The sequence below is a fragment of the Pristiophorus japonicus genome, chromosome 23 (assembly GCF_044704955.1).
Source record: "Pristiophorus japonicus isolate sPriJap1 chromosome 23, sPriJap1.hap1, whole genome shotgun sequence".
Taxonomy (NCBI): domain Eukaryota; kingdom Metazoa; phylum Chordata; class Chondrichthyes; family Pristiophoridae; genus Pristiophorus; species Pristiophorus japonicus.
In genome coordinates this window covers 33,167,289-33,186,821 of record NC_091999.1, presented here as the reverse complement: position 1 = coordinate 33,186,821, position 19,533 = coordinate 33,167,289, and the positions used below count along the sequence as shown (strand labels likewise).

Sequence of the window (19,533 nt, the reverse complement as noted above, 5' to 3'; positions counted from 1 at the left end):
AAACAGGGAGAGACAGACAGCGAGATAGAGGCAAAGAGAGACAGAAAGTTTGAGACTGAGTGGGAGGGTCAGACTGAATGAGAAAACGACTCCAACACATACATACACAGAGATGTGTTTGTGTGCTCCATAAAGAGAAGGAGGCAAATATGATGCGATTACAGAGACAAAGACAGGGACAAAAAAAGAGACAAAGAGGGAGACAGATAGAGAGAAAGACAGATAGCGACAATAATTCGGTTCTGTCTTTGCAAAGGAAGATACAAAAAACCTTCCGACTGTACGAGGGGACTGTGAGTCTCGTGAGAATGAGGAACTGAAAGATATCCTTATTGGCGGGAAATTGTGTTGGAGAAATTGTTGGGATTAAAAGCCAATAAATGCCCGGCTCCTGATAGTCTGCATCCCAGAGTACTTAAGGAAGTGGCCCTAGAAATAGTGGATGCATTGGTGATCATTTTTCAACAATTATTCGACTCTGGATCAGTTCCTATGGACTAGAGGGTAGCTAATGTGATGGCACTTTTTAAAAAAGGAGGGAGAGAGAAAGCAGCTAATTATAGACCGGTTAGCCTGGCATCAGGTGTGAGGAAAATATTGGAATCAATCATTAAGGATGAAATAGCAGCCCATTTGGAAAGCAGTGACAGGATCGGACCGAGTCAGCATGGATTTATGAATGTTAAATCACGCTTGACGAATGTTCTGGAATTTTTTGAGGATGAAATGAGTAGAGTGGACAAGGGAGAACCAGTGGATGTGGTGTATTTGGACTTTCAATAGGCTTTTGACAAGGTCCCACACTAGAGATTGGTGCACAAAATCAAAGCGCATGGTATTGGGATTAATGTACTGACATGGATAGAGAACTGGTTGGCAGACAGGATGCAGAGAATCGGGATAAACGGGTCCTTTTCAAACTGGCAGGAAGTGACTAGTGGGGTGTCGCAGGGTTCAGTGCTGGGACTCCAGCTCTTTACAATATACATGAACGATTTGGTTGAAGGAATAGAGTGTAATATCTCCAAGTTTGCGGATGACACTAAACTGGGTGGCGGTCCGAGCTGTGAGGAGGACGCTAAGAGGCTGCAGGGTGAATTGGACAGATTAGGTGAGTGGGCAAATACATGGCAGATGCTGTATAATGTGGATAAATGTGAGGTTATCCATTTTGGGGGCAACAACACGAAAGCAGAATATTATCTGAATGGCGGAAAACTAGAAAAAGGGGAGGTGCAGTGAGACCTTGGTGTTATGGTTCATCAGTCACTGAAAGTGGGCATGCAGGTACAGCAGGTGGTAAAGAAGGCAAATGGTATGTTGGCCTTCGTAGCTAGAGGATTTGAATATAGGAGCCAGGAGATCTTACTGCAGTTGTACAAGGCCTTCGTGAGGACACACCTGGAATATTGTGTTCAGTTTTGCTCTCCTAGTCTGAGGAAGGACGTTCTTGCTGTTGAGGGAGTGCAGCGAATGTTCACCAGACTGATTCCAGGGATGGCAGGACTGTCATATGAGGAGAGATTGGATCAACTAGGCCTTTAATCACTGGCGTTTAGAATGATGAGAGGGGATCTCATAGAATCATATAAGATTCTGACGGGACTGCACAGGTTAGATTCGGGAAGAATGTTCTCGATGTTGGGGAAGCCAGAACCAGGGGACATAATCTTAGGATAAGGGGTAGGCCATTTAGCAGTGAGATGAGGAGAAACTTCTTCACTCAGAGAGTTGTTGACCTGTGGAATTCCCTGCCACAGAGAGTTGTTGAAGCCAGTTCATTGGATATATTCAAGAGGGAGTTAGATATGGTCCTTACGGTTAAGTGGATGAAGTGGGATGGAGAGGAAAACAGGAAAGGGTAACTGAAAGAATGATCAGCCATAATAATATTGAATGGCGGTGCAGGCTCGAAGGGCCTAATGGCCTACTCCTGCAGTTATTTTCTATGTTTCTATGTTTCAAAAACAGAAAATGATGCAAATACTCATCAGATTAGAGACGGGGACAAAATGAGACAGGCAAAGACACGGACAGGGAGGATGGGAAAGAGAGAGACAGTCAGACAGAGAGTCTGAGAGAATCCCATTGGAACAGAACTGGACACCGTGAGAAAGAGACAGAATGAGAGACAGAGACAAACAGAGAACCAGGCACAGACAGTGTGAGTCAGAGAGAGGCAGACTGAGGGAGATAAAGGCTCAAGCACACAAACACATACACAGCTCTCTAAAGAGAGAAAGGCAGAGACTGAGATACACAGCTACATTTCACAATTTCATTTCATGATCGGCTTAGAGTGTCACAGAGTTACAGAAAATTGCAGATTCAACAGATGAAAATCACGTATCACTGGGCAGGATGGGAAAAATCTCTGTTAAATTAAAGAGATTCTAGGATTGGGGTTCGAATCCACGCTGGAAAAACCCATTGAATTTTATGGCCAACGCTGTATCCACTCGCCCATCCTGGTCTTTGTAGCGTTTGGATTCTGTCTCTGTGAGAATGTGGCCTTCAGCTCCACCCCCACAGCAACACACACACATACACATCGGGTTTCAGTGAGCATTTACGAAAATTTTTAGTAATATTGACACGGGCGCAACTCTCCTAATCTTTTTCGTGTAATGCTCTGGGAACGTTCACATCCAGCCGAGGTTGCAGACGGAGCTTCAATTTAACATTTCAGCCGATTGTCAACAGCTTCAACAATGGAAAATTCCACAAACACTGCATTTGAGTGTCAGCAAAGATTATCTGCTCAAGTCTCAGGAGTGGGACTGACACACACAACCTCCCGATTCAGTCGAGAATAGAACCAATGAACCAAGGCCGATACCAACGATCACAACCGTATTATTTTCCCCAAGTTTTTAAAAAATTTCCAGGACATACCACATTCATGGTGATGATTTGCATCGACAGTTGCACATACACAGAGACATACATATAGATAGACATACACAGACACACACACACACAATAACCAAAAATATACACGCGTCAACATAGAAACATAGAAACATAGAAATTAGTTGCAGGAGCAGGCCTAACGGCCCTTCGAGCCTGCACCACAATTCTTTAAGATCATGGCTGATCATTCAACCTCAGTACCAATTTCCTGTTTTCTCTCCATATCCCTTGAACCCTTGAGTCGTAAGGGCCATATCTAACTCCCTCTTAAATATATCTAACTAACTGGCCTCAACAACTTTCTGCGGTGGAGAATTCAACAGGTTAACCACTCTCTGAGTGAAGACGTTTCTCCTCATCTCGGTCCTAAATGGCTTACCCCTTATTCTTAGACTGTGACCCCTGGTTCTCGAACTCCCCAGTAAAGGAAGCATTTTTCCTGTCTCTCAATTGTCAAATTTAGTCAGAATTTTATTTGTTTCTATGAGATCCCCTCTCATACTTCTAAACTCCAGTGGATACCAGCCCAGTTGATCCAGTCTCTGCACATATGTCAGTCCTGCCATCCCGGGAATCATGCTGGTGAACCTTCGCTGTACTCCCTCAATAGCAAGGACGTCCTTCCTCAGATTCGGAGACCAAAACTGAACACAATATTCCAGTAGTGGCCTCACCAAGGCCCTGTACAACTGCAGTAAAACCTCCCTGCTCCTATAGTCAAATCCCCTCGCTATGAAGGCGAACATGCCATTTGCATTCTTCACCGCCTGCTGCACCTGCACACCAACTTTCAATGACTGATGTACCATGACACCCAGATCAAGATATACACAGGTTGCCTTAGGCAAATAGATGGATAGACAGGCAGGGTCACTGTCGCTACTTTGTCTGGCTTTTGCGTTTTTCAGTCGAGAATGCTGCCACTGAACCAAAGCCGATACCAATGTTCACAACCGTATTATTTTCCCCAAGTCTTTTTGACAAGTTCCAGGACATACCAAATTCATGGTGATGATTTCCACAGACAATTGTACATACACAGAGACATATATACAGATAGACAGACACAGAGACTCACACATACATACATAACCAAAAATATACATGCACCAACGGACATGCACAGATGCCGGAGGCATCTCGAGGGATAGACAGGCTGAGTCACTGTCGCTACTTTGGCTGATTTTTGCGTTTTTCTATCCGTATGTATCGTGAATATTGCAGATTAATAAAAATGAGATATAGGTGTCAGTGTTGAAAGGTGTGGGACGTTATTCCACCTATCTCAGGATTAGTTTTGCAAAAACCTGGTTAAATTGTGAAGAAAATTGCTGAGAATCGTAGTCGGCAGGATTCGAACCTGAGCGCCTAAAACCCAAAGGATTTCAAGCCAATCGCATTAACCACTCGACCACAATTACTGCGTCTTTGGCACTTTAAATGTTACTCAGAAAAAACTCAGTCATCCATCTCTGTGTAGCAGACGGCCACAGAATCCTGAAAAAGTCTCTGTTTGCAAAAAATCTGGAAGAGGCAATCGCCTCTTGCTGTATTTTTACTGTTCTATATTGTTCTGGAACTTTTCAATATGAATCTATACCAAGAAAGAGAAGTAAAATTCGACATTTTGAAAAAACTGCTTTTCCGTCGGGGAATTGAACCCGGTTCTATTTCTTAACAGGGGAGCAAAATTACGACTGTACGGACGAAGGTCCGGGCGATGTCTGAGCAGTAATCCAGCTGTGAACAGAAGTCGACAGACACATTGAGAGACAGAGACAAACCGACAAACAGGAAGAGATAGACAGCGATAGAGGGACAACGAGAGACAGAAAGGGTGAGTCTGAAAAGTCAGGCAGACTCTGAGAAAAAGACTCAAAAACCTACATATACAGAGATGTGTGTGTGTGATCAATAAAGAGAGAGAGGGAAAGAGTGAAAGAAAGACAGTGATAAAGACAGTGACAAGGAGAGAGACAGATAGAGAGAGAATGACAGATAGAGAGATATACAGAGATATAAACAAAAAATGATGGAAATACTCAGCAGGTTCGAGACAGGAACTACCAGCGACAGGCAAAGAGAGACAGATAGGCAGAAATATAGACAGACAGAGATGATGGGAAAGAGTGAGACAGTCAGACAGAGAGACTGAAAGAATCCCATTCGAACAGAAATGGACACCGTGAGAAAGTGACAGACACGTTGAGAACCAGAGACAAACAGGGAAATGGGGACAGACAGACAGTGAGATAGAGACAAAGAGAGACAGAAAGTTTGAGACTGAAGGGGAGGATCAGACTGAATGAGAAAAAGGCTCAAACACATACATACACAGAGATGTATTTGCGTGCTCCATAAAGAGAGGGAGTCAAATAGTGATGGAATGACAGAGAAAAGGAGAGGGACAAAGAGAGAGACAAAGAGGGCGACAGATAGAGAGAAAGACAGATAGAGAGAGATAGAGAGAGAGACATAGAGAAAAAAACAGAACATAATGGAAATATTTATCAGGTATTAACAGAGACAGGCAAAGACATGGACAGACAGAGATAATGCGACTGAGATAGGCAGTCAGACTGAGAGTCTGAGAGAATCCCATTGCAACAGAACGAGACACCGTGAGAAAGAGACAGATTGAGAGACAGGGACAAACAGAGAAACAGGGACAGAGAGAGTGTGTCAGAGAGAGGCAGACTGAGAGAGACAATGACTCAAACACATTCACAGCTCTCTGAAGAGAGAGAGTGGCAGAGACCGAGCAACACAGATACATTTCACAATTTCATTTCATAGTCGGCTCAGAATGTCACATCGTTGCAGAAAATTGGAGATTCAGCAGATGAAAATCGGGTATCACTCGGCAGGATGGGAAAAATCTCTGTTTAATTAAGGAATCACCAGGAGTGGGGTTTGAACCCACGCGAGTATATAACCCATTACATCTTAAATGCAACGCCTTTACAACTCGGCCATCCTGGTCCTGATCCTGTCAATGGTTGGACTCTGCCTTTGTGAGAATCTGGACTTCAGCTCCACCCACACAGACACAGAGGATTTCAGGGAGCATTTACGAACATTTTTCGTAATATTGACACGGGCGCAACTCTCCTATTCTTTTTCGACGAAGGCTCTGGGAACTTTCACATCCACCCGAGGGTGCAAATGGAGCTTCAATTTAAAATTTCAGCCGATGGTCAACAGCTTCAACAATGCAAAATTCCCCAAATACTGCATTTGAGTGTCATCCAAGATGATGTGTTCAAGTGTCAGGAGTGGGACTTACACACACAACCTCCTGATTCAGTCGAGAATGGAGCCACTGAACCAAAACCGATACCAAAGATCACAACCGTATTATTTTCCCCAAGTGTTTTAAAAGTTCCAGGACGTACCAAATTCATGGTGATGATTTCCACAGACAGTTGCACATACACAGAGACATACATACAGATAGACATACACAGACACGCGCACAACAATAAAAAAAAATATACATGCATCACCATAGAAACATAGAGTGGTGAACCTGTGGAATTCTCTACCACAGAAAGTAGTTGAGGCCAATTCACTAAATATATTCAAAAGGGAGTTAGATGAAGTCCTTACTACTCGGGGGATCAAGGGTTATGGCGAGAAAGCAGGAAGGGGGTACTGAAGTTTCATGTTCAGCCATGAACTCATTGAATGGCGGTGCAGGCTAGAAGGGCTGAATGGATTCTGTCTCTGTGAGAAACTGGGCTTCAACCCCACCCCCACAGACACACATACCTGGAGGCTTTCAGTGAGCATTTACGAACATTTTTAGTAATATTGACACGGGGGAAACTCTCCTATTCTTTTTCGAGTAAGGCTCTGGGACCTTTCACACACACCCGATAGTGCAGACTCAGCTTCAATTTAACATTTCATCCGAAAGTCAACAGCTTCAACATTGCAAAACTCCCTAAGTGCGGCACTTAAGTGTTAGCCAAGATGATATGCTCAAGTCTCAGGAGTGCGACTTGAACACACAAACTCCCGATTCAGTCGAGAATGCTGCCACCGAACCAAAGCCGATACAAACGTCCACAACCGTCTTATTTTCCCCAAGTCTTTTTTATAATTTCCAGGACATACTAAATTCAAGGTGATGATTTCCACAGACAGTTGCACAACCACAGAGACATATATACAGATCGACAGACAGAGACACACCCACATACATAACCAAAAATTTACACTCACCAACGGACCTACACAGATGCCTTCAACATATAAAGGGATAGACAGGCTGACTCACTGTCGCAACTTTGACTGATTTTTGTGTTTTCCTATCCGTATGTATCGTAAATATTGCAGATTAATAAAAATGAGAAAAAAATGTCAATGTTGAAAGGTGTGGGACGTTATACCATCTATCTCAGGATCAGTTTTGCAAAGTTCTGGTTAAATTGTGAAATGGAATGAAAAAATGCCGAGAATCGTAGTGGACAGGCTTCAAAACTACGCAGGGAAAACCCAATGGATTTTTAATCCATCGTCTTAACCACTCGGCCACTTCAAATGCGACTCTGTCTTCTTAAACGTTACTCAGAAAAAACTCAGTCATCCATCTCTGTGCAGCAGACGGCCAAAGAATCCGGTAAAAGTCTCCGTTTACTAAAAATCTGGAAGAGGCAATCTCCTCTATGTGTATTTTTCCAGTTCGATATGGCTCTGGAACTTTTTAATATGAATCTCCACCAAGAAACAGAAGTAAAATTCTACATTTTGAAACACCTGGCTTCCAGTCGAGGAATTGAAACCCGGTCTCCCGCATGACAGGCGGGGATACTCACCACTATACTAACGAGGAACTTACAGGTAGCAGCTCTGTCAGAGCAGGAATCGAGCTGTGCACAGAACTGGACACCATGAGAAGTCGACAGACACATTGAGAGACAGAGACAAACCGATAAGCAGGGAGAGACACACAGCGAGTTAGAGACAACGAGCGACAGAAAGAGTAAGACTGAGAAGGAGAGGCAGACTTAGTGAGAAAAAGACTCAAACGCATACATATACAGAGATGTGTATTTGTGTGATCTATTAAGAGAGAGAGGGTAAGAGTGAGAGAAAGCAAATGATAAAGACAGTGACAAGGAGAGGAACATACAGAGAGAGAGATAGAGACTAAAACAGAAAATGATGGAAATACTTATCAGGTTAAAGGCTGGACTAACAGAGACAGGCAAAGACATGGACAGACCGAAATGATGGGAAAGAGAGAGCCAGTCAGACAAAGAGTCTGAGAGAATCCCATTGGAACAGGCGTGGGCACCGTGAGAAAGAGACAGATTGAGAGATAGAGACAAACAGAGAAACAGGGACAGACAGAGTGAGTCAGACTGAGAGAGACAAAGGATCAAGCATGCAAACCTATCTGAAGAGAGAGAGAGAGGCAGAGACCGAGCGACACAGATAAATTTCACAATTTCATTGGATTATCGGTTCAGAGTGTCACATTGTTGCAGAAAATTGCTGATTCAACGGATGAAAATACGGTCTGACTGATCAGAATGGGAGGAAATACGCGTTAAATTGAAGAGATAACATGAGTGGGGTACGAACCCACGCGGGAAAAAACCCATTGAATTTTAAGGCCAACACCGTAACCACTCGGCTATCCTGTTTCTGTGAGAACCAGGATTCTGTCTCGGTGAGAAACTGGGCTTCAACCCCAACCCCACATACAAAAAACATACATATCAGCTTTCAGTGAGCATTTACGAACATTTTTAGTAATATTGACACGGGGGCAACTCTCCTATTGTTTTTCGAATAATGCTCTGGGACCTTTCATATCCACCCGAGGGTACAGACGGAGCTTCACTTTAACATTTCATCCGAAAGTGTAAGCTTCAACAATGCAAAATTCCCCAAGTGGTGCTCGAGAGTGTAAGCCAAGATTATATGCACAAGTCTCAGGAGTGCGACTTGAACACACAAACTCCAGATTCAGTCGAGAATGCTGCCACTGAACAAAAGCCGATACAAAAGATCACAACCGTATTATTTTCCATCAGTCTTTTTTATAAGTTCCAGGACATACCAAATTCATGGTGATGATTTGCACAGACAGTTGCACATACACAGAGACATATATAGAGATAGACAGACACAGAGACACACACACACATAACCAAAAACGTGCACGCACCAACGGGCATGCAGAGATGCCTGAGACATCTCGAGGGATAGACAGGCTGAATCACTGTCGCAACTTTGACTGATTTTTCCATTTTCTTATCCGGAAGTATCGCGAATATTGCAGATTAATAAAAATGAGAAAAAAATGTTAGTGTTAAACGTTACTCAGAAAAATCTCAGTCATCCATCTCTGTGCAGCAGACGGCCAAAGACTCCTGAAAAATTCTCCGTTTGCTAAAAATCTGGACGAGGCAATCTCCTCTACCTGTATTTTTACAGTTCGATATTGCTCTGGAACTTTTTAATATGAATCTCTTCCAAGAAACAGAAGTAAAATTCTACATTTTGAAACAACTGCCTCCCGGTCGGGGAATTGAACCCCGGTCTCCCGCGTGACAGGCGGGGACACTCACCACTATACTAACGAGGAACTGACGTACACCAGTTCGGTCAGAGCAGGAATCGAGCTGTGAACAGAACTGGACACCATGAGAAGTCGACAGACACATTGAGAGACAGAGACAAACCGACAAACAGGGTGAGACAGACAGCGAGATAGAGACAACGAGAGACAGAAAGTGTGAGACTGAGAAGGAGAGGCAGACTGAGTGAGAAAAAGACTCAAACATATACATATACAGAGATGTGTGTGTGTGATCTATAAAGAGAGAGAGGGAAAGAGTGATAGAAAGACAATGATAAAGAAAGTGACAAGGAGACAGATGGAGAGAGCGCGATTGAGACTAAAACAGAAAATGATGGAAATACTTCTCAGCTTACAGGCAGGGACTAACAGAGACAGGCAAAGACATGGACAGACCGAAATGATGGGAAAGAGAGAGCCAGTCAGACAAAGAGTCTGAGAGAATCCCATTGGAACAGACGTGGCACCGTGAGAAAGAGACAGATTGAGAGACAGAGACAAACAGAGAAACAGGGACAGACAGAGTGAGTCAGACTAAGAGAGACAAAGATTCAAACATACAAACACATACACAACTCTCTGAAGAGAGAGAGAGAGCTGGAGACCGAGCGACGCAGATACATTTCACAATTTCATTTCATTATCGGTTCAGAGTGTCACATTGTTACAGAAAATTGCTGATTCAACCGATGAAAATCCAGTCTCACTGATCAGAATGGGAGGAAATCCGTGTTAAATTAAAGAGATACTAGGAGTGGGGGACGAACCCACGCGGGAAAAAATCATTAAAATTTAAGGCCAACGCCTCAACCACTCGGCTATCCTGGTCCTGTGAGAACCTGCATTCCGTCTCTGTGAGAATCTGGGCTTCAACCCCAACCCCACATACAAACACATGCACATCGGCTTTCAGTGAGCATTTACGAACATTTTTAGTAATATTGAGACGGGGGCAACTCTCCTATTCTTTTTCGAGTAATGCACTGGGAACTTTCATATCCACCCGAGGGTGCAGACGGAGCTTCAATTTAACATTTCATCCGAAAGTCAACAGCTTCAACATTGCAAAATTCCCCAAGTGCTGCACTTGAGTGTTAGCCAAGATTATATGCTCAAGTCTCAGAAGTGCGACTTGAACACACAAACTCCCGATTCAGTAGAGAATGCTGCCACTGAACCAAAGCCGATACAAAAGTTCACAACCTTATAATTTCCCCCCAAGTCTTTTTTATAAGTTCCAGGACATACCAAATTCATGGTGATGATTTCCACAGACAGTTGCACATACACAGAGACATATATAGAGATAGACAGACACAGAGACACACACACACATAACCAAAAATTTGCACGCACCAAAGGTCATGCACAGATGCCTTCGTCATCTCGAGTGATAGACAGGCTGAAATACTGACGCAACTTTGACTGATGTTTGCGATTTTTGAAACGGATGTATCGTGAATATTGCAGATTAATAAAAATGAGAAAAAAATGTCAGTGTTGAAAGGTGTGGGACGTTATTCCATCTATCTCAGGATCAGTTTGGCAGAGAACCGGTTAAATTGTGAAATGGAATGAAAAATGCTGAGAATCGTAGTCGACAGGATTCGAACCTGCGCGGGATAACCCAATGGATTTCTAGTCCATCGCCTTAACCACTCGGCCACGACTACTGTGTCGCTGCCTTTTTAAACGTTATTCAGAAAAAACTCAATCACGCCAAGGTTCCTCTGTTCCTCTACACTTCTCAGTGTCCTACCATTTATTGTGTATTCCTTTTCCTTGTTAGCCCTCACCAAATGCATTACCTCACACTTCTGCGGATTGAATTCCATTTGCCCCTGCTCTGCCCACCTGACAGGTCCATTGATACCTTCCTGCAGTCTGCAGCTTTCTTCTTCATTATCAACCACATGGACAATTTTCGTATCATCTGCAAACTTCGTAGTCATACCCATTACATTCAAGTCTAAATCATTGATGTATCCCAGAAACATCCTTCCAGTCACAAAAACACCCATTGACCATTAACCTTTGCTTCATACCTCAGCCAATTTTGGATCCAAGTTGCCACTTTGCCTTGTATCCCATGGGCTATTACTTTCATAATCAGTCTGCGATGTGGGATCTTATCAAAAGCCTTGTTAAAATCCATATACACAACGTCAAACACAACACCGTCATCGACCCTCCGTGTGACCTCCTCAAAAAATGCAATCAGGTTAGTCAGACACAACCTTCCATTAACAAATCCGTACTGAATGTCCCTGATTAATCCCGGTCTTTCTGAATGAAGATTTATCCTGTCCCTCAGAATTTGTTCCAATAATTGAAAGTTCAAACTGGGGAAATGAATTTTATTTTGTCATGCTATCGAGATTGGGGCCAGAGGGACAATAAATAATAATAAATAAATTATTTTAAAAATCGGTGATCAGACCTGCAGTATGATCAAAATCTCCAGATAACGCAAAAATGGGGAGCATGGGGCTCTGTGCAGAGGACTGTCAGTGAGCTCAGTCTAAATGCACAGGTTTGTAAATGGGCTGGATGGATGGCAGATGAAATTTAGTGCAGAGAAATCTGATGCAAAACATTTTGGAAGAAAAATGGAGGAAATGTACATTAAATGGTAACATTTTAAAAGGAGTGGAGGGGTAGAGAGATTTGTGGAAGTAAAGGTCGAGCCAATCCCTTGTCTTATTAATGAGCAAGTTCCAGAGTCCAGTGTCAGCAACTTTAATACCTTAATAGGAAATATAAGATGAGCAGTTTCTCCGTCACCCACCGTAGATTATACTGATCCACGAATCAGAGTAAAGATGCAAGTCCCGCGTGTCCACAGTAACTGACACCAGGTCAGCCCGCTGGATGGAACCTCGGGTGCCCTGAGCTTGATCTCCGGTGTCTCCAGTCCCCACTGCCCCCTTACATCAGTCTCCCCTCACTTTTATACCCTGCACTGATCCACCTCTGGCACCGGACTCTTCTTTGTCTTCTCTGCTGGGTTTGGGCAGGAAGTGAGGAAAAGACAGCTGGAACTTCTCTAATCTGTGATTTTCAAGGACACTTTCCCTGGTTCCCAGCACTTACTTTTCTTCAGTAATTTTCTCATTATGCCTAAACTACCCTGCCTGCTGTTAGAACTTATAGTTTCACAATTATATGTATAAACATCTCACATTATAATCTAATCTATTCTATTACTCACACTGGTTTATGCTTGGAAGAAGCACTGAGGGTAGCAAGGGCACAGAATGTACTCTGGGTGGGGAACTTCAATGTCCATCACCAAGAGTGACTCGGTAGTACCACTACTGACTGAGCTGGTCGAGTCCTGAAGGACATATCTGCCAGACTGGGCCTGCAGCAGAGGGTGAGAGAACCAACACGAGGAAAAAACCTACTTGAGCTGGTCCTCACCAATCTACCTGTCACAGATACGAACAATGACGGACAGGTAAATACCATCGGGGACATCCAGCCTGTCCCACATGGAGCTGCCTCTGTCTATGACAGAATTGGTAGCAGTGACCACCGCACACAGTCATTGTGGAGACAAAGTCACACCGAACACACTCTCAAATATGTTGTGTGGCACCATCACCGTGCTAAACGGGATAGATGCAGAACAGATCTAGCAGCTGAAAACGGGGCATCCTCAGGGTGCTGTGGGCCATCAGCAGCAGCAGCATTGTATTCCACCACAATCTGTAACCTCATGGTCTGGCATATCCCTCACTCTAACATTACCATCAGTCTGGTTCAATTAGGAGTGCAGAAGAGCATGCCAGGAGCAGCACCAGGCGTACCGAGAAATGAGGTACCAGCCTGGGGAAGCTGCAACACAGGACTACATGCATACTAAGCAGCGAGAGCAGCATGGTATAAACAGGGCTAAGCAATCCCACAATCAATGAATCAGATCAAAGCTCTGCAGTCCTCCCACATCCAGTCGTGAATGACCACAAGAACATACATAACAAGTAGGAGCAGGAGTAGGTCATACGGCCCCTCGAGCCTGCTCCGCCATTCAATAAGATCACGGCTGATTTTCAACCACAACTCCACTTTCCTGCACTGTCCCCATATCCCTTGATTCCCTTAATATCCTATGCTGGGTTCAGTTCTACACTCACTGGTTCCCCTCCCTTTCCTCCCCTGAAGGTGCTGACTCTGGCTGGGTTCAGTTCTACTCACTGGTTCCCCTCCCTCTCCTCCCCTGAAGGTGCTGACTCTGGCTGGGTTCAGTTCTGCACTCATTGGTTCCCATCCCCTGAAGGTGCTGACTCTGGCTGGGTTCAGTTCTACACTCACTGGTTCCCCTCCCCTGAAGGTACTGACTCTGGCTGGGTTCAGTTCGACACTCACTGGCTCTCCTCCCCTGAAGGTGCTGACTCTGATTGGGTTCAGTTCTACATTCACTGGTTCCCCTCCCCTGAAGGTGCTGACTCTGGCTGGGTTCAGTTCTACACACACTGGTTCCCCTCCTCTGAAGGTACTGATTCTGGCTGGGTTCAGTTCTACACTCACTGGTTCCCCTCCGCTGAAGGTGCTGAATTGGCTGGGTTCAGTTCTACACTCATCAGTTTCGCTCTAATATGTGACCCATGTGCCCAAACTCCATGTGTGAACCTCGACAGTGAGTGTCGACTGGTTATTCCACTGTCGTCACCTAAGGCCTCACACGTGCATTTTCCAGCAAGGCCACCGGACCCTCCTCCCAATGGTTCAGTGGATAAAGGCATGTAGGATCTGTTCCCCATCCCCCCTCCCCAACTGTAAAATGAATTGTCGAATGCAATATAAAATCTACGGACGGTGGGACGGGTTAATAAAAAACAAACCTCAGTTCAAACACCCAGAGGGTGGGCTATACAGTAAGGGGTTCATTCAAACATTGCAGCAAAACGATGACTCATTGAGAGACTGGAAGGACATCCTCAGAGACAACGATACAGGACACCTGCCATCGATCTAATCAACACAGGCAATAGCACCAGACGCCGGCCATGCACACCTTCAATGGCCCCTGGTCCCTGTCAAGAAGGAAGAGGGACATTCACACATTCCTCAACTGTGGAGCCAGACCTGTTCCCAAGGAAGGTTTGCATTGTACTACACAGCAGGAGAGCTGATCGTGCCCCTGTCTGGGCCAGGGAGTGGAATACACTGATGATCAAGAGGTTATTAACCATCGGATGAGTCGACAGGGGAACAGCAGGAAATATGTTTGATGCTGTGATTATGAAACCCCATAAAAAGAGGACCACATCGGAGCGAGGGCAGTGCAGTGAAGGAGGATGCAGCGTGTTCACCTGGTCCTGGCCTACAATCCACACCACAACCACCAGCTGTGTGGGTGATTATAAGCTTCAGTCAAACCGTCGGGGAATTTGTCCGAGTCGTTTTATAATCACAGTCGAATCGCGGAAGGGTGTTAAACTGTGATATTTCCTGTTCGGTTTCAGGTAACCTTGTGGAGGGGCTTTGTATTATGGGTTCGGTGTTATTCCGGTCGGAATCACAGGGAGGTTGTGTACTGGGGAATAACGCAAGTTCAATAAACATACAAGTTTAAGGTTGAGCCAAAACCCTGTGCCGAGTGTATTTTGTTCTTATAAATCCTGAAGTCAAGAACTGTTGGTGATGGTTTACCGAATCTCTGACAGGCACCACCCAGTGTGACTGAGTCATAGTTCCACCATTCAATTAGATCGTGACTGATCAGTATCTTATCTCCGTCTACCTGCCTTGGTTCCATCACTCTTAATACCCTTGCCCAAGAAGAATCTAGCAATCACAGTTTTGGAATTTGCAATTGGGCCCCAGCCTGAGTTTTATGGGGAACAGAGTTCCAGATTTCCACAAGCGTTAAGAAGATAAGAAACAGGAGCAGGAGTAGGCCATACGGCCCCTCAAGCCTGCTGCACCATTCAATAAGATCCAGGATGATCTTGTACTTCAGCTCCACTTTCCCGCACTATCCCCATATCCCTCGATTCCTTTAGTGTCCAGCAGCTTTCTATCTCAGCTCTGAATATACTCACACTCACAGGTTCCCCTCCCCTGAAGGTGCAGACTCTGGCTGTATTCAATTCCACACTCACTGGTTCCCCTCCCTCCCCTCTCCAGCATGCAGAGTTTAGGGAGTTTGGAGAGAGATTAAAAAACAGGACCTCAAAGCTCGTAATCTCTGGATTCCTCCCGATGCCACGAGCTAGTGAGTACAGAAATAGGAGGATGGAGCAGATGTACACGTGACTGGAGAGATGGTGCAGGCGGGAGGGCTTTAGTTTCCTGAGGCACTGGGACCACATCTGGGGGAGGTGGGACCGGTACAAGCCGGACGGGTTGCACCTCAACAGAGCCGGGACCACTATCCTAGTGGGGTGGTTTGCTAGTGCTGTTGGGGAGAGTTTAAACTAGCTTGGCGGGGGGTGGAAACCTGAAAATAGATTCAGTAGGGAGGGGAGAAAAGCTAGAATTAGAAAGCAAAATTAAAGAAAGTGAGTTTGAAGGAGAGAGGAAACAAGCAGGAAAAAAATGCAAAAAAACAAACTGAAAGGCAGTTTGTCTAAATGCATGTGGCATTTGTAACAAAATAGATGATTTGACGGCACAAATAGATACAAATGGATATGATCTGATAGTCATTACAGAGACGTGGTTGCAAGGTGACCAGGTCTGGGAATTAAATATTCAGCGGTACTGGACAATCCGGAAGGACAGACAGAAAGGAAAAGGAGGTGGAGTAGCTCTATTGATAAAGAATGGAATCACTGCAATAGTAAGAAACGATATTGGCTCAAATGATCAGAATGTTGAAACAGTTTGGGTGGAGATAAGGAACAATAAGCGGAAAAAGTCACAGGTGGGTGTAGTCTATAGGCCCCGTAACAATAGCTACTCTGTTGGTCAGCGCATAAACCAGGAAATAGTGTGGGCTTGTAAAAAGGGAACAGCAATATTCATGGGTGATTTTAATCTCCATATTGTTTGCACAAATCAAATTGGTCAGGGTAGCCTTGAGGAGGACTTCATAGAGTGCATAAGGGATGGGTTCCTTGAGCAGTATGTAACGGAACCAACTAGGGGGCAGGCTATCTTAGATCTGGTCCTGTGTAATGAGACAGGATTAATAAACAATCTCCTAGTAAAGGATCCCTTGGAATGAGTGGTCATAGCATGATCTGAATTTGAAATTCAGATGGAGGGTGAGAAAGTTGGATCTCGAACCAGCGTACTAATCTAAAATAAAGGAGACTATGTTGGTATGAGGGCAGAGGTGGGTAAAGTGGACGGGGAAAATAGATTAAAGTGTAGGACAGTTGATGAACAGTGGTGTACATTTAAGGAGATATTGCACAACTCTCAAGAAAAATATATTCCATGAGGAGGAAAGGGTGTAAAAGAAAAGATAGCCCGCCGTGGCTAACTAAAGAAATAAAGGACGGTATCCAATTAAAAACAAGGGCATACAAAGTGGTCAAAACTAGTAGGAGGACAGAAGACTGGGAAGCTTTTAAAAGCCAGCAAAGAATGACTAAAAAAATGATTAAGAAATGGAAAATAGACTATGAAAGTAAACTCGCACAAACTATAAAAACAGATAGCAAGAGTTTCTATAAAAAGGAAAAGAGTGGCTAAAGTAAATGTTGGTCCCTTATAGGACGAGACCAGGGAGTTAGTAATGGGGAACATGGAGATGGCAGAAACTCTGAACAAATATTTTCTATCAGTCTTTACGGTTGAGGATACTAACAATATCCCAACAGTGGACAGTCAAGGGGCTACAGGGGGGAGGAACTTAACACAATCACTAAGAAGGTGGTATTCAGTAAGATAATGGGACTAAAGGTGGATAAATCCCCTGGAGCTGATGGCTTGCATCCTAGGGTCTTAAGAGAAGTCGCAGCAGGGACAGTGGATGCATTGGTTGTAATTTACCAAAACTCCCTGGATTCTGGGGAGGTCCCAGCAATTGGAAAACTGCAAATGTAATGCCCCTTATTTAAAAAAGGAGGCAGACAAAAAGCAGGAAACGCGAGACCAGTTAGCCTAACTTCTGTGGTTGGGAAAATGTTGGAGTCCATTACTAAAGAAGCAGTAGCAGGATATTTGTAAAAGCAAAATTCGGTCAGGCAGAGTCAGCATGGGTTTATGAAGGGGAAGGCATGTTTGACAAATTTGTTGGAATTCTTTGAGGATGTAACAAACAGGGTGGATAAAGGGGAACCAGTGAGTGTGATGTATTTGGACTTCCAGAAGGCATTTGACAAGGTGCCACGTAAAAGGTTACTGCACAAGATAAAAGTTCACTGGGTTGGGGGCAATATATCAGCCAGGATAGAGGATTGGCTAACTAACAGAAAACAGAGAGTTGGATAAATGGTTCATTCTCTGGTTGGCAACCAGTAACTAGTGGGGTGTCGCAGGGATCAGTGCTGGGACCCCAACTATTTACATTCTATATTGAAGGACTTGGAAGAAGGGACTGAATGTAACATTGCCAAGTTTGCTGACGATACAAAGATGGGAGGAAAAACAATGTGTGAGGACACATAAAATCTGAAAAAGGACATAGACAGGCTAAGTGAATGAGAAAAAAATTGGCAGACAGAGTATAATATTCGAAAGTGTGAGGTCATGCACTTTGGCAAAAAAAAATCCAAAAGCAAATGGAAAAAGATTGCAAAGTGCTGCAGTACAGCGGGATCTGGGGGTACTTGTGCATGAAACACAAAAGGATAGTCTGCAGTTACAGCAAGTGATCAGGAAGGCGAATGGAATCTTGGCCTTTCTGATCCATGTTTATGAAAGTATATACTTGCTTTGGAAGGTCAGAGAAGGTTTCGGGGATGAGGGGGATGACTTATGAGGAAAGGTTGAGTAGTTTGGGCCTCTACTCATTGGAATTCAGAAGAATGAGAGGTGATCTTATCGAAACGTATAAGATTATGATGGGGCAGGACAAGGCTGAGGCAGAGAGGATGCTTGCACTGATGGGGGAGACTCGAACTAGAGGGCATAATCTTAGAATAAGGGGCCACCCATTTAAAACTGAGATGAGGAGGAATGTCTACTCTCAAAGGGTTGGAAATCTGTGGAATTTCCAGGAGCTGTTTCCAGTCCACTTTGGCTAAATCACATCTCAGCTTAGTAAAATTAGCTTTTCCCCAATTGAGAACTTTTATTCCTGGTCTATCCTTGTCCTTTTCCATAACTACGCTAAATCTAACTGAATTATGATCACGAGCACCAAAATGCTGTCCCACTGATACCCCTTCCACCTGCCCAGCTTCAGTCCCTAATACGAAGTCCAGAACTTCCCCCTCTCTTGTTGGGCTTGCTATGTACTGGCTAAAAAGTTCTGCTGGTTGCTGACCCCTCTGCGAAGGGAAATAGCCCCTTCCTATCCAGTCTATGTGGGCCGCTCCTAATTTTATACACCTCATTAAGGTCTCCCCTCAGCCTCCTCTGTTCCAAAGAAAACAAACTATTTAAGAGGGTTGGTGGGCTGGAGGAGTTACAGAGATAGGGAAGGGCGAGACCCTGGAGAGATTTGAACAAGAGGATGCGTATTTTAATAGCTGATGCCTCCAGCCATCTCGCCCAGCACAGAATGTAACTCAGTACCAACAGGAAGGATGTTACTTTAACTACTACGAATGCATAATGCGGGGAAATCAATCTCTGTCCCTTTAACTAACAGCGACATGGAAAAGGGAAAATTAATGACCTTTAAACACCTGGTCCACTTGGCACTGAAGTGTCTGAAACTCATAATAGGAACTCCAAGAAAACAAAATGCTGACAAATGTTGAACTGTTTTGTTGACAAAAGAAATCTCGATTTAACTTTTAAAAGATGAATAGTGTAACAATGGTTCACACTGACTCACAAGACAGGCCGACTCAGGATCCATCCCTCAAGCACCACGATTGGTTGCAGAACACGCTGCTCCCTGGGCACTCCGGCCTCTGAGCTATCTTCCTGTTGGTTCCCAGGGCAATCAATCACCA

General features: G+C 44.3%; 2 non-coding genes across 2 annotated transcripts; both read right to left on the bottom strand.

The window, feature by feature from the left end:
* Positions 1-5,811: 5,811 nt before the first annotated feature.
* On the bottom strand, positions 5,812-5,895 carry trnal-uaa (transfer RNA leucine (anticodon UAA)). The gene has a single exon. It is a non-coding gene; the product is annotated as a tRNA-Leu (tRNA).
* A 5,205-nt stretch (positions 5,896-11,100) lies between these two features.
* On the bottom strand, positions 11,101-11,181 carry trnas-aga (transfer RNA serine (anticodon AGA)). The gene has a single exon. It is a non-coding gene; the product is annotated as a tRNA-Ser (tRNA).
* Between the last annotated feature and the right edge of the window lie 8,352 nt (positions 11,182-19,533).